This window comes from Saimiri boliviensis, chromosome 14 (genome assembly GCF_048565385.1).
Source record: "Saimiri boliviensis isolate mSaiBol1 chromosome 14, mSaiBol1.pri, whole genome shotgun sequence".
Classification (NCBI taxonomy): domain Eukaryota; kingdom Metazoa; phylum Chordata; class Mammalia; order Primates; family Cebidae; genus Saimiri; species Saimiri boliviensis.
Window position 1 is genome coordinate 15065263 of NC_133462.1, and position 13443 is coordinate 15078705.

Here is a 13443-nt window from a genome sequence, read left to right on the forward strand (position 1 = left end):
CTTCCTGTCTCTGTATCTCTGCAGCACTGCTTTGCATCTTCATCTGTCTCTCTTTGCATTTAGCTTTCTCTTATCTCTGATTTGTGCATATCTATCTCTCTTATTTCTGTGTCTTTGTGAATTAGTCTCTTTCTCTCCCCATATGTATATATTTTTCACTATCTCCCTGTATCTATGTGTCTACTTTTCTGTGGCTCTTTCTGACTCTGCATCTCTCTACATGGACCTTTCTCCCTATCTCTTTGTCCCTGGGTGTCTCTGTGGTTCTTGGTGCTCCTTTGTGTCCCTATCTGCTCCCCCCTCCCTTCTGTCCCCCTCTCTGTACCTGCGTCTCTATGTTTCTGTGTGTCTCTGGACATTTCTCTGACTCTATGAATCTCTCTGTCTCCATGACCCCTATACTTCCTGCTCTCTCCCTTCTCCTTTTTCTCTTTGTCTCTGGGTGTCTCTTTGAGTCTCTGGCTTTTAGGGCCTCTTCCTGCCTTTGAGTTCCCTGTGCTCCCCACCCTTCTCTGTCTCTTTCTCTCTCTGTGTTCCTGTGTCTATGTTTCTAAGTGCCTCTATGTCTCTCTGTGTCTCTGAGCATCTATCTCTATGAGTCTTTCTCTGCCTCTGCATCTTCTGTGCTCCCTGCCCTGTCTCTCTTTTCTCTCTGTCTCTGGGTGTCTCTGTGTCTCTGAGTATCTCTGGGTGTCTGTGTGTCTCTGGACCTCAGGGTCTCCCCCACCTTTGTATCCCTCTTTGCTCCCTGCCCCTCTCCATTTCCCCTCTGTCTCTTACTGTGTGTTCGTGTGTCTCTGTGTCTCCGAGTATCTCTGTGGGTCTCTGTGGCTCTCAAGGATTCTCCTTGTCTCAGCGTCCTCTTCTAGTTCTACCCCTCTATGTCTGTGTCTCTGTTTCTGCATATCTCTGCATCTCTCTATCTCTGTGTCTCTCTGTCTCTGTGGGTCTCGGGCCTCTCCCTGCCTCCGTGTCCCCTGCGCTCCCCGCCCTCTCCCTCTCCCTCTCTCCCCCCTCGCTCTCACACTCGCGCTCTCTCTCTGAGCATCCTTGGGCCCGGGGTTGCCATGGGGACAAGGTGGGAGCCGGGGATGGCGCGCGCCTGGGCTCGCGCCGGCAGCTCAGGCGAGGAGCAGCGGCCAGAGCAGCGCCAGCAGCAGGCAGCGAGCGGGCGCGGGAGCGGGAGCGGGAGCGGGGGTAGCGTTGGCGGCGGCGGCTCCTCCTCGGCCATCCCCTCGGAGCCGTGCAGCTGACGCGCATGGCGAAGACAGCGGCGCCTACCGATGGGAGCAGCGGTAAGGCAAGGCGGCGCGGCGCAGCCGGGCGGGCGGGCGGCGGGCAGCCTCCTCCTCTCCCCAGCTCGCCTGCGCGCCCGCCCGCCTGCCCTCCCTTCTTCCCTCTCCCCTCGCAGCCCCTGCCCGCCCGCCCGCCCGCCCGCCCGCGCCGCGCTCGCCCTTCCATTTAAAAATCTTTAAAACTTTGCATATTAATATCTGCGCTTTGCATAATCTGACCCGCGCTTTATTGATTGCAAGAAGCTTAATGCAGCCGGCTCGGCCTATTGCAGAGAGCTCTCCGGGCGGGAGCCGGGCGGGCGCCGCTCGCTCCGCACCGCACTCCGGCTGCCTGCCGCCGCCGCGGCCCCGGCACTCTCATCTCCCTCTTTGCGCCCGGCGCCGGGGCTTTGCCCCCTGGCTGGGTATTTTTATTATTTGGGGATGGAGGGGGTCGGTTTACTCTCGGTGGCAGTGAAGGAACCAAAGGAGAGGTGTACATGGGGGTGGGGTGGAGGGATGGGAAGAAATGGGGACGGAGAGGAGGTGAAGAGGGAGAGGAAAAGGGAGAAGGGGCAAGAAGGATGGGGAAAGGAGAGGTGTGGAGGGGGAGGCAGTATAGAGAGGAGAGGCAGTCGGCTGAGGACGGAGCTGAAAGGACGGAGGAGCGGAGGAGTGGGAGCCGAGGCGGAGGAGAAAGGAGGGAGGCAGGAGCGCAGACTAGAGAAAGAGCCTGACGGCCGCGGAGCTGGGAAAGGAGGCAGGCAGTGGGCGCTTCGCCGCTGCTGCCCCCAGGCCAAAAAAATAAAGAAAAGAAAAAGAAAAAACAATGCCAATAAAAAGAGGATGAAATAAAACACATCGCATCCGGGGCCACTGAACACAAAAAAGGAGCGAGGACAGAGAAGAGAGGCGAGGTGGCATCTGCTCCCGGCTGGCTGCGGCGGCGCTTCGGAGAGGCTCCCCGGGCTGGGCGGGACCCCCATTTTGACCCTGCATTTGAGGAAGGGGCGACTGTGGAGAAAATGAGGCGAGAGGGGGTCAGGGCTGGTGGCGGTTCCGCCTGTTTTTTTTTTTTTTTTCTCTCTCTCTCTCTCTCCTTTTCTGGGGGTGTGGGGGCCGGTTTAGTGTGATGATGGTGAGGATATTGGTCGGTGATGCTGCCTGAAGCTCCGAAGCAAGCAGGGTGCATAGGGGGGAGAGGTAAGGGGGCACGGGGAACGAGAAAGGACTGGGGGTTGGGAATGCAGGTTGAGAGAAAGGAACGGGGTGCCTTGGACAGCAGAAAAGGTGAGAAATAGAAAAAAGCAGCCGGGATGGGGCATCCAGAGGCGGTGGCATCTCAGGCAGGAGGAGAGGTGGAAAACAGAGCTCCAGGGCCCCAGAGTGATGTTGGGGAGCCACGGTGCACCCCTCAGCTCTCTGGACAAAGTCTGTAACTTGGGGAACCCCTTCGACTGCCTGCTGCCTCTTTGCTCTCTGTTCATTCCCTTTTCATGTCCTTTGTCGGCTCCTTTATTTCCATCTCCTTTACTGGCTTTTCTTTCTTCCTGTTTTCCAGTTTCTCTCTCTCTTCCTCCTCTCAATAAAAGCTCTTTCTCCTTCTCCCTACCCCTTAGTTTTTCCTTTTCTATCTCCCTTATCTCTACCTCCTTCCCTTCTTTTTTCTCCCCTTTTCCCCTCCCCTCTTTCCCCCTTTCTTTTATTCTTCCTTTTCCTGCTACTCATTTCCCCTGTTGCCGGCCCTTTCTACCCCCTCCCTCAGTTTCATTTATTCATCACTCTTGCTGCTCTGGCCTTGAACAAGGTGCCAAGGAAAGGGACTCCATGCAAAGGCAGGAATCCCCAACTTCGTACAGGAGCCTAACCTCTGTTCTGAAACCCCATGAATTCCTACCCTCTCTTTTCCCCTGGGTGGGGGCTTGGGTCTTTCCCCCAGGGTTCTAGCGCCACCCCTTACTTCCTTGAGGCCTCCTGGAGAAGTCCTGCTGGATGCTTACTTGGGCTTTGGGAGGGGAAGGGAAGATCTTAAGTGAGGGCTCATGGCTGTGGACTCAGCCCCACTGAGAAGGGTGTGGACAGAAAAGAAAATGACATGGATTCCTAGTGGGAAGTGAAAAGGGGAGGAAATTGGGGCGGAGGTCCATCTAAGAGAGTCCTTAGAGCTTTTGAGTCCAGGTAAAAGATCCTGAGAGAAATCCTTTGGCCTGATGACCACTCCCCACATTTTGCCTCCTTCCTGGGGCATGTGGAGTTGGGGAGTAGGTCCTGGATTTAGAGAAAGACCTAATCAGCCGCTTCACTCAGTAGCTTCTAGTCTCTTGCCATCTTGTCAAGTGGATTTGTTCCTCCACCCCTCAGGATATTAGTGGAGGGTACAGAGTCAGTGCGCAGTAGGGGGCTGGTGTGTACAGAGTCAGACCATGGCGGCAGCGTGCATGTGTACAAGGCCTGCATGCATGGCGAGATGTGTTCAGGCAGGACTATGTGTGTTGGGCCTAGAAGCCTTGGCAGAGTGAGCAGCCAAAGGTGTAGAATCATGACATGCATTTTCAGTGGGGGGTCGGATACCGGGGGTCCCCATTATGGGTGACATATGTGCATGAGGGAGTCAGTGCGTATTTGTACTGATCTCTCCCTTGTCTTGATGTTTTTGTACCATTGATATGTGTGCACTCAGGAGGCCCTCTTTGGGTCTGTGCGTGGAAGCCATCCACGCGTGTGCAGATCCGTGTGCCGAGTGTGGCTTCAGCAGTGGACACGTGACACTTTGTATGTGCAGCATGTTTGGAGTAGAGGCTCTCTGTGTGGGTACTAGGTCTGAACATAGTGTGTGCACACAAAGGTGCACATTAAAGAAAGTCACATATGTGAAAGTATCATATCTGCATGGAGATATTGTTATTGCTTGGGGTCTCTGCATGTCCTGGGTAAGAGGGAGGGTGGGTTTGTGAAGCAGGGTCTGGGTAGAGTGATGAGAGATGTGTGAGTGCACAGAGGTCGCGGGTGTATGACTGAGTTTGACAGCATGCTTGTACAGCAACCTTGAAGCTGGGTTCAAGAAAACAAAACAAGAAAAGATCCTCTCTCCCCATAATCTACCTTCCCTGGACCTTCTGTAGTAACAAAGCATCCCATGTCAGGGGGTGACAGGCAGGCCAGGAGTAAAGCCGATCAGGGCCACAGGCGGCATCTCCAGTTGCTGATAATGCAATTCCACATCTACTTCCTGATTTATGGCTAATGCTGGACAGAGGCCCATCTTTGTCTTTGGAGAGATCCAGAGCCCCATTTCCCTGAGGCTGCCGGTGGACCCTGTGGCAGGTTGCAATGTCATCTTTGGGGATCGTGGTTGCCCTCACTTCCCTCTGCCAGTCTTTGCAGGGAAAATGGAAGGTGTCTGTGTCAGGGCCGTGGTCGGGAAAGAACTCAGCCACATGCTTTACACACACATGCCTGTACCCATGCTGTGTGTGTGTTAGAGGTTGTTAGCCTATACATCCTAGACAGCAGGCTGGCCAGTTTTTTTTTTTTTTTTTTCCCAGCAAGTCCATCAGTGGCCACTCCAGCCATTCTGGTTCATATACACTCCCTTCTTGTATGCAGGGCCTGTAGCCCAGAACTTCTTCCTCCACCAATGTGACAGCCAAGCAAGGGGCCCAACCTTAGCACCCCATTAGGTAGAGCTTTTCATAGCCATGGTGCATAATCATAGTGTATAGAGGCATGACTTAACAATAAGGGGAGTGGGGACAGATGGCCATACCAGGTGCTACTTGGACATTGATGGGGGCAAGGGAAAAGTTTTCATCTCTCGCATGTGCTGGTTAATTTTTAAGCTATTTCAGGATAGAAATGGTTGAGAAACCCAAGTATGAAGAATTGTTAGAAGACAGAGTGGGTGTGAGGTCTCCTCAGACTGTTATCTATTCCTCCTTATCAACATATGTCACTCATTTTTCCCTTGGGCTTGATACCTCCTGATCTAATAATAATAATGGCAATGATGTCTCTTACACCCACCTGACTCTTACAGCAGCCCTGATGGTGCCCCTTTCACAGATGAGGATTCTGAGGCCCACTTTATTTGCTCAGCCCATCAGCAACCATGCTGACACTAGAACCAAGGTCCTCCTCATACCGACCTTTGTCTGTCCTTATTGGTCTGCCCTCTCCTGTTAGCTGTCCCAGCGCCATTTCCTTTCACTGGCTGTGCCTCTTCCCCCACTTCCTCCCTGCTCCCTGAGTTGTCCATCCACAGACCTGTCTCCCAGGACCTGTTGGGTGGATGGATGCCTTATGTGGCTCAGTGAGGGCTTTAAGGACCTGGGTCTTGCTTTATATCCTGAAGGGAGATCCAGCAAATGAGCATGGTCAAGCTTGTTCTGTCAGTGATGGTTTGGGGCTGGGCCTGTTCAAAGACAGGGGTTTGCATGAGCTTATGGTCTCCCCTACCCCTTCTGATAAGCCCTGTGTCACCTTTTCAAATCTACATGATGGCCTCGGGAAGCAGATGCGCTTTCCCTCACTCAGTCACCACCCCATTTTCATTAGATCCCCGGGCAGGCAGCTTTCTCAGGTCTGACACATTCGGAAGGAGGCTGAAGGTGGTGGCTGCACATACAAGGTCCCTGCACTCAATAGGTATTTATTAAATAGTGTGAATCACTTAACAAATAAAGTCCAAGAGTTCCCTGAGGTAATTGGGCAATGGTGGTATGATCACTCCTTACTTGGAAATGATTGCTGGACACTGACCATGGGCCGACACAGACCTGGACTCTGAAATAGAACCAACCCCAGCCTTAGACAGGTGAGCACAAAGGGAGTTTCCAGGTCATTAGGAATCTGGGGAATGAGGATGGCGTGGGTTTAGATAGAGAGGTAGGTCTTTGAGGATGCTCAGGCATTGAGAAAAGTGGGGTGGTGGGAGGGCATAAAGATGGCCGAGGGAAGTGGGGAGGAAGCAGCCCAGGCTGGAGATGAAGCTCTAAGAGTAGAGGTTGTCACAGTGTTGCAAATCCCTGTCTGTGGAGGCTCAGCTGCTGCTCTGAGAAGTTTGAACTTGATCTGGCTGGCAGCAGGGAGCTATCATGCCTGCAATCACACACACATACACATGTACACATGCATCTTGTGACAATGTGCTTTGGACAATACGGACTTGTATGTGAGCATGAGTGTGCTTGTGCTACACACACAAGGACCTTTATTCTAGCATCCATTCAGGGTCTCCCTCACAGAAACCAACAAGGTGGCGGGGCGGGCTACGTTAGTCCTCACTCTCAGGATCCTATAATGTACAGGGCTGTGGCCCACACACGCAAGGATAAGAGCACACTGGGGACCCTCCCCCACCCGGGGTGCAGACTCATGTGGCATTCACAGACTTAATCCGCCGCAGTGAGGGCAGGGAGGCAGCATCTGTCACTTTCACAAACACAAGTAGCGGAGTCTGAGAGAGCCACATTCCACTTGCTCACAACTGCTTGAGAAACAAGACGCCTGTACTGCACTGTACCCCCATACCCAAAACAGAGACAGTCCCTCATGGCCCCCCACACCAAGCCCAGGCCAATACACCAAGTCACTCCTACATTAAAGTGCACACACACACACATACACACACACGAAGCACAGCCCCTGACATTCTGTCTTCCCATATGCACAACCATGTACTCAGGCACTCTGACTTTAAGCACAGCTACTGACTTCCTAACCCTTTATTCACACACACAGACACACACTCATTTTGACTTAAAGCACAGCTGTAGCCATCCCACCACCCATACACATATACCTACAAGTGGACTTCCACACATACTCAAACACACAGCCTCACAATCCACCAGAACCACTGTGGCCAGCGGTCATTGAAGAATGACAGCCTGAGCAGTGTGCTGAGGGGAGGGTCGCCCTGAGGCATGGGCCGAGGGTCATAGAACAGGGTACATCGGAATCCTTTGAGGAAAAGGTCAGGCTGACCCCAGAAGGGTTCCATTGGTCCGGACGGTTCTGCCAGGTAAGGGAGATTCAACAAATGCAGGCCAGAGGCAGGAGTCGGCTAATGGCCGAGGCCGCCGATGGCCGAGATGGCTGGTCAGTGAGGAAGGGAGGCTCGACAATTGATGTGACTCAGAGCTGGACAAATGATGGCGCATTTGGCTGAAGGTGGCTGGGGGGCCCAAGACTAGAGACCAGGCAGCCATTCTCACCTCTGCAGGGAAAGGGCCAGATCAGGCTCTGTTGCAGCAGGGTGGATTTTCCAGCCTGGCTCCACCGTGTATCCTGCCTGCCATGTGTATCTTGGGGTCTTTGTATGTGTGCATGTTTGTGTGCATGTGTGTTCATATATTTATCTGCAGTTGTCAGTGTGTGCCTACCTCCGTAGATCTTTGTGTCTTTGGGACTTTTGGTGTGCATCTATGTGTGTGCCTTTGTGTTTGTGTTTACTTGTGTATATATGTGTACATGCCCACCCACAAAGTGTTTGGGGACATTTCTTGTTAGACTGTGCATTTATGTCCGTGTGTGTGTGTGTCTATTGAATGTGTAGACATCTTTCTTATTGTGAGACACTATGCATTCTTGAGCATTTGTGTGTGTGTATGTGTGTGTGTGTGTGTGTGTGTGTGTGTATGGTTTTTTTTTTTTGGCGTTGGGGTGAAGGTTAGGGTAGGGAAGAAGTGATGGGTCTGGTTCTGCACTCTACGCCATCCATGCATCTGGTGGCCCACAATGCCATCTTTGTGTATCTATTTGAGCCTCTGTCTAGGTGATGGTGGGCATGGGCTTATGTGCTTGCCTGTTTCAGAGTTTGAATTATCTGTGTGTCCACAGCAGCATCTCCCTATAAGCATGGCTGTGGGTGGAGTGGGCCAGACTAGGATGAGAGGGGCATCTCCGTGAATCTCATCAGACCTCTGAAGGGGGTCACACAATCCATGCTGAGCCTGGCTGGGATCCAGCAGCACGGCACAGTGCAGACCACCCCTCCTCCTCCTTTTCCCCCCATGACCTTTGAGCACAGCAGCCCCAAATACATATTTATCAGAGGGGCTGTGGGGACCAGCCCCTCCCCCACCACTCCCCTCAGGGCCCAGCCTGCCTGGCTGTGGAGAAATTAACCTTGTGACACAGGAGCTCGCTGACACCCCGGCCCCCTCCCCATCTGCAAGGCACATATGAGCAAGGATGTGTGTGTGAGACAGAGAGAGAGAGAGAGAGAGAAAAGGTACTCATCCAGCCTGGGAAGGCAGCAGCAGATGGGGGAAGAAAGACACAGGTACACATGCACACATGTTTGTATCACCCCTGATACATACACACACACACACCCCACACACACACACACACACACACACCCCAAACTAGAGAGGCCACATAAAAATCTTGAACAGATACACAGGCAAATACTGAAATACATGTACATGCAGACACATGCCATGATCCTGCAAGAGACATATACACAGATTCTGAAACACATGATAGCCATGTGCACCCCTGGGTCCTGAGACCCAGATACCCATACTTTAGGTCAGAGATTCTCTAAGAAAATTCATAGATACTAAACCCTACTGATGCACATAGACATTTGTGTATTTGTCCACAGAGTTGCCAAAATGTACACACCAGGTTTGGAAATAAGGATAAACACATATTCAGACACAGGTGTGAAAACCCACATGTTGGTACAGGCATGCAGGTGCTGAGACCTCTCAGGGCAAGACAGACACCAACACACCGTGCTTCTTGTGTAGAGATTTGTTTTTCAATAGAAAATGTACAAATAGAGATAATAACACATGGCAGCATCCCAGCCTACATGCCTCTGGGTGCACACAGGCCACGTTCCAAGATCCTACAGGGAGGCCACACATGGTAACCAAAAGGGCTATGCCCTGAGTTATAGCACACAAACACCCCCCCTGCCCCGCCCCTCCGGCTAGCTTCATCCCCTTAAAGTGAAACTAAATAGGTAGATGTTCAAGTTTAAAAATGTGAATGGAATTAATTAACTCATCACAAAGGTACTGAGCCCCGGTAGGAGTCAGGCCTTCTCTTAGAAGCTGAGGAAATAGTGGTTTACAGGACAGACCTGGGCTCTCTAAGAGCTCCAAGCCAACAGGACTGGCACTGATCAGACCTCGATGTATAGTTAGTTATAAATAGAGATAGCATCTGGAAAGGAGAGGAAAAAGGGGCTACAGGAGGGCATCATGGGAGAAACTGGTTTAGATTGGTGGGCCAGGTGTAACACCTCTGAGGAAGCGACATTAAGCTTGGCATCAGACATAACGCACAGATTCTAAATGTGTACACATATCCCTCCTGAAACTCACAGAGGCCACACAGGCATAAATAATGCAGCACTCAGATGCCCGTACTCTCACCTCACTATGCCATACTTGTCTCACTAGAAAACTCTGGCATGTTTCTAGGTGGGAAATGGTTTCCCTCCACCTGGGGCCCAGGTTCTGGGGACTGGATAAGGTGCAAAAAGCATTCTGGGACAGTGCTGAGTAGGAAGCCCAGGAAGATTCACCAAGGAGGAGACATGGAGAGGGTGATTAGGTGCAGAGAAGAGAGACAGAAGACTTTCTAAATGGAGGTGTTAGCCCGGGCAAGGGCACGGACATACAAACAAGCTTAGACTGTTCCCAACAATCATGTAAGGCCCAGGGTCACAGGACCTTCAGGAGGACTGAGAGGAGACTTTACATGATTGGGAAGGGCTATGAGGCTTTGGATTTATTCTGGGCATACCACATAACCACAAAGTGGTTTTGAGAAGGGACTAGATAGGGCGTGTGAGCCAGGTACTAAGTCTGATCTCTCTGAGCCTTGTGTGGGGGGCAAGACAGGATGGGTAGCCCCTGGGGGAAGGGATCCAGTGAGCAGGCCACCAGTCACAAGGTCTTCTGTTCTACCTGTCCAGTCTGGGAACCCTGGACAAGGCCTGGCAAGGGAGGTGGTAAAGACTACCTTTGCCTTGCTCCCAGCCGCATATCTTGGCCACTGCTACGACTTGTCCCCAAATAGAGATTTGTTAGGGGATAGGGGTCAGGGGCTATAGTTCCCCTTAGTTCCTATTGACATTCTACTGATTTCTGAGCCTCCTGTGGCCAGGCCTGAGCCACATGTCCAGTCACACAGGTGAGTCAGATCTTTCCATGTTCCAGAGGAGTCCTCAGTCTGGGGAGGTTGACTCTGACAAAGCCCTGTCAAGAGACTCCAAGAGCTTACTGAGGGCTTCTTGGGCTTGTTCTTGGAGAATAAATGGGTCAGAAGGCTCCATGGGGTATGTGGGCAATGAATGAGGATGGAGCCTGGTTTGTGAAGGTGAGACCAAGCCTCAACTGCCATAGAGAGAGCCTGTTATTTCTCCCATCACACTTAAAACATCTTTCTTGGCCTACAAGCCCTGCATGAGCTAGCGCCTGTCTGTCTATTCAATGTTTACTCCCTCCCTCCTGGCTCGGGAAGCTCAAGCCATTTCAGCCTTCTTGCTGTTCCTTAAACCTTTTTCCTCACCCAGGGCCTTTGCACTTGCTGTTTCCTTTGCCAGGAAAGCTCTTAAAACCTACCTTCTCTGACAGGCCTTTCCTTTATGTTTAAAATGGCCGCTTTTTTTGAGTGGGGGTGGGCAGAGTCTTGCTCTGGTGCAGTGGTACGATCTCAGCTCACTGCAACCTCTGCCTCCTGGGTCCAAGCGATTCTCATGCCTCAGCCTCTGGAGTAGCTGGGACTACAGGCATGGGCCACTACGATTGGCTAATTTTTTAATTTTTGTAGAGACGGGTTTTACCATACTGGCCAGGCTGGTCTTGAACTCCTGATCTCAGGTGATCTGCCCGCCTCAACCTCCCAAAGTGCTGGGATTACAGGTGTGAGCCACCGCGCCCAGTCAATGGCAGCATTTTGTAAGGCACTCTCCCTGCTTTATTTTCCTTCTTAGTTTTTAATATATTTTCTTGTCTGTGGTATCTCTTCCTCCACTAGAAGGTGGATTCCATGATGGCAGAGACTTTGTCTTGTTCATAGTTGTATCCGTAGTGTGTAGCACAGTGCGTAAAACATGATAAATGCTTATTGGGTGTTCTTTTAAATGAACTGAAGCCAGATTCCCTGTCACCTACTTGCTCAATATAATGGTGGAGGTAGATGTCCGCTGTGTCAGATAAGGGTGGCGGAGCTCACCTTCAGGGGGGCTTCACCTACCAGTGCTGGAGGGGTACATTGGCAAGTGAGTTCACCTCCTACCTGACCCTCAAAGCACCCAGAGTCCAAAACCATCATCATCCTGGGCCTATATGCTCCCATCCTACACCCTCATCTCCCTCACAACACTCCCCTCACTCCAACCAACTCCTGCTTACTCCCATTGTCAGATCTGCTCACCCCCCAACACAGGCTGCTGCCCTTCCCCTCCTTCACCTCCAGCATACACTCTGATGGCCCCCGCCCCCAGACACAAAGGAGGGAAGACCACAGACTGTGGAGTCAGACACACCTGGCTTTGAGTCACATCACTCCTTTTAAGCCTCGAGTTTCCTTGTCGGCAAAATAAGGTTTTTGTGGGGATGAAGAGCAGTGGCACGTGTGATGATGACGCTAATAATAGCTGCTATTTATTGAGTACCTGCCAGGTGTTAGGCATTGTGCGAGGTCCTTTGAACTTTTTTTTGTTGTTCATTTTAAAAAATGGAGAAAAAAACCCTCTGAGCATGGAATGTCCCCAGAGCATGAGACCTGGTGCCCAGTGCTGTGAATGACAAAAGTGTACAGAGCCCATCTGCACAGAGCTTACTATTCCAGTGTGTGCACACACATACCCGAAGTGTCACACCAGTCAGGTGATTGGGGGCTTACGCTCCTGTATTCGATGCTTTTCTGTAGAAACCCAAAGAGACAGTTTGGGGGCTATTGCAGCAGCAACTCTCAGAGATAAGGGGCCATCTCCAGCCATCCTTAATTCCCCTTTAGCAACCTAATGGGAGCTTTCATTGTTCATATCTGGATTGCAGGGCCCAGCATGAGATCTGGCTTAGAATTGGCCTCAGGGAATGCTTACTGAAGGAATGAATGAATGAATGAATGAGTGAACAAAGGAATATATTTAGCTGAGTGTCTTCATTGCATTTATTCATTTGCTCAGATTACCAAGACATACATTCTCCCTTCCCCACCCACCACCTTCACTTACTACTCACAGCCTTTGTGGCTGCTGATGGTAATACTATTCATTTCTCCCACTCATTGCCCCTTTTTTGTGTGTCAGGCCTTTTGCTAAGTTCCCTAGAAGCATAGGATTGTTGGCTTCTCGCATCAACAAAATGAGACAGCTATTATTGTTATCTTCATGCTATCTTTGAGCAAACTAAAGCTCAGAGAGGTGAAGTGACTTACCCAGGGCCACACAGTGCGGCAGTGGCTGACCTAGTGTTTACTCACTGTGCTCTTCCGCCCCACAGAAGTGCACATTCTCTCAGTAGTCTGCATGCACACTAGTTCTTGCAGTTTTCCCCCTCGCAGTAGTTGGATGGCATTATGCAGGATGCAGGAGTCCAGAGGTCCAGCTTCTGGTCTCAGCTGTGTCATGACCAGCTCTGGGAAAAACCCTTCCCTCCCTCTGGGTCTTGGTTTTCCCTCCAGCAGTTCCTCCTGTCTGTAAGCCCTCAGCCAGTTTCCTGAAGAGGAGACAGGGGACTGTATTCGGCTTGTTGCTACCCCACCCACTCTATTGAGAGCAGAAGCCAGAGGAGCTAGCTCTTCTCCATTCAGCAGACTTCAAATTCATTCACATTCTTAAAGGCACTGAACTCTGCTGGGTTTGGACATAAGGGAGGATGTAAGACAAGCCTGGCTGGGAAAGGGAGAGGGGAGCAGAGAAACAGCACTCATTGTGCTTCCACTGAGCACCTAGCCACTGTCAGCCAATTACAGGACAAATGGTGTGACGCATGTTCATTGTAGAAATAACAGAAAACACTGAAATTCAATGACATGAGAAGAAAATGACCATTAATAATCTAGTTAAGCGAACAACAAAAAAGACATTACCTTTTCAGTGTCTATCTTTTTTTATTTTTATTTTTATTTTGAGATAGCCTGTCACCTGGACTGGAGTGCAGTGGAGAGATCTTGGCTCACTGCAAACTCTACCTCC

General features: G+C 51.2%; 1 protein-coding gene across 2 annotated transcripts in view; it reads left to right on the forward strand.

The window, feature by feature from the left end:
- Positions 1 to 1071: 1071 nt before the first annotated feature.
- The window catches only part of POU2F2 (POU class 2 homeobox 2), an 84120-nt gene continuing 71748 nt past the window's right edge, over positions 1072 to 13443 (forward strand). Inside the window, exon 1 of one of the 2 annotated variants that reach the window (XM_074385607.1) lies at positions 1072 to 1295. The gene's annotated coding sequence lies outside the window, so the exon portion shown is untranslated. Of the gene's footprint in view, positions 1296 to 1848; positions 2478 to 13443 lie in introns of those variants that run through there. The other variant, XM_074385606.1, reaches the window with a different exon arrangement.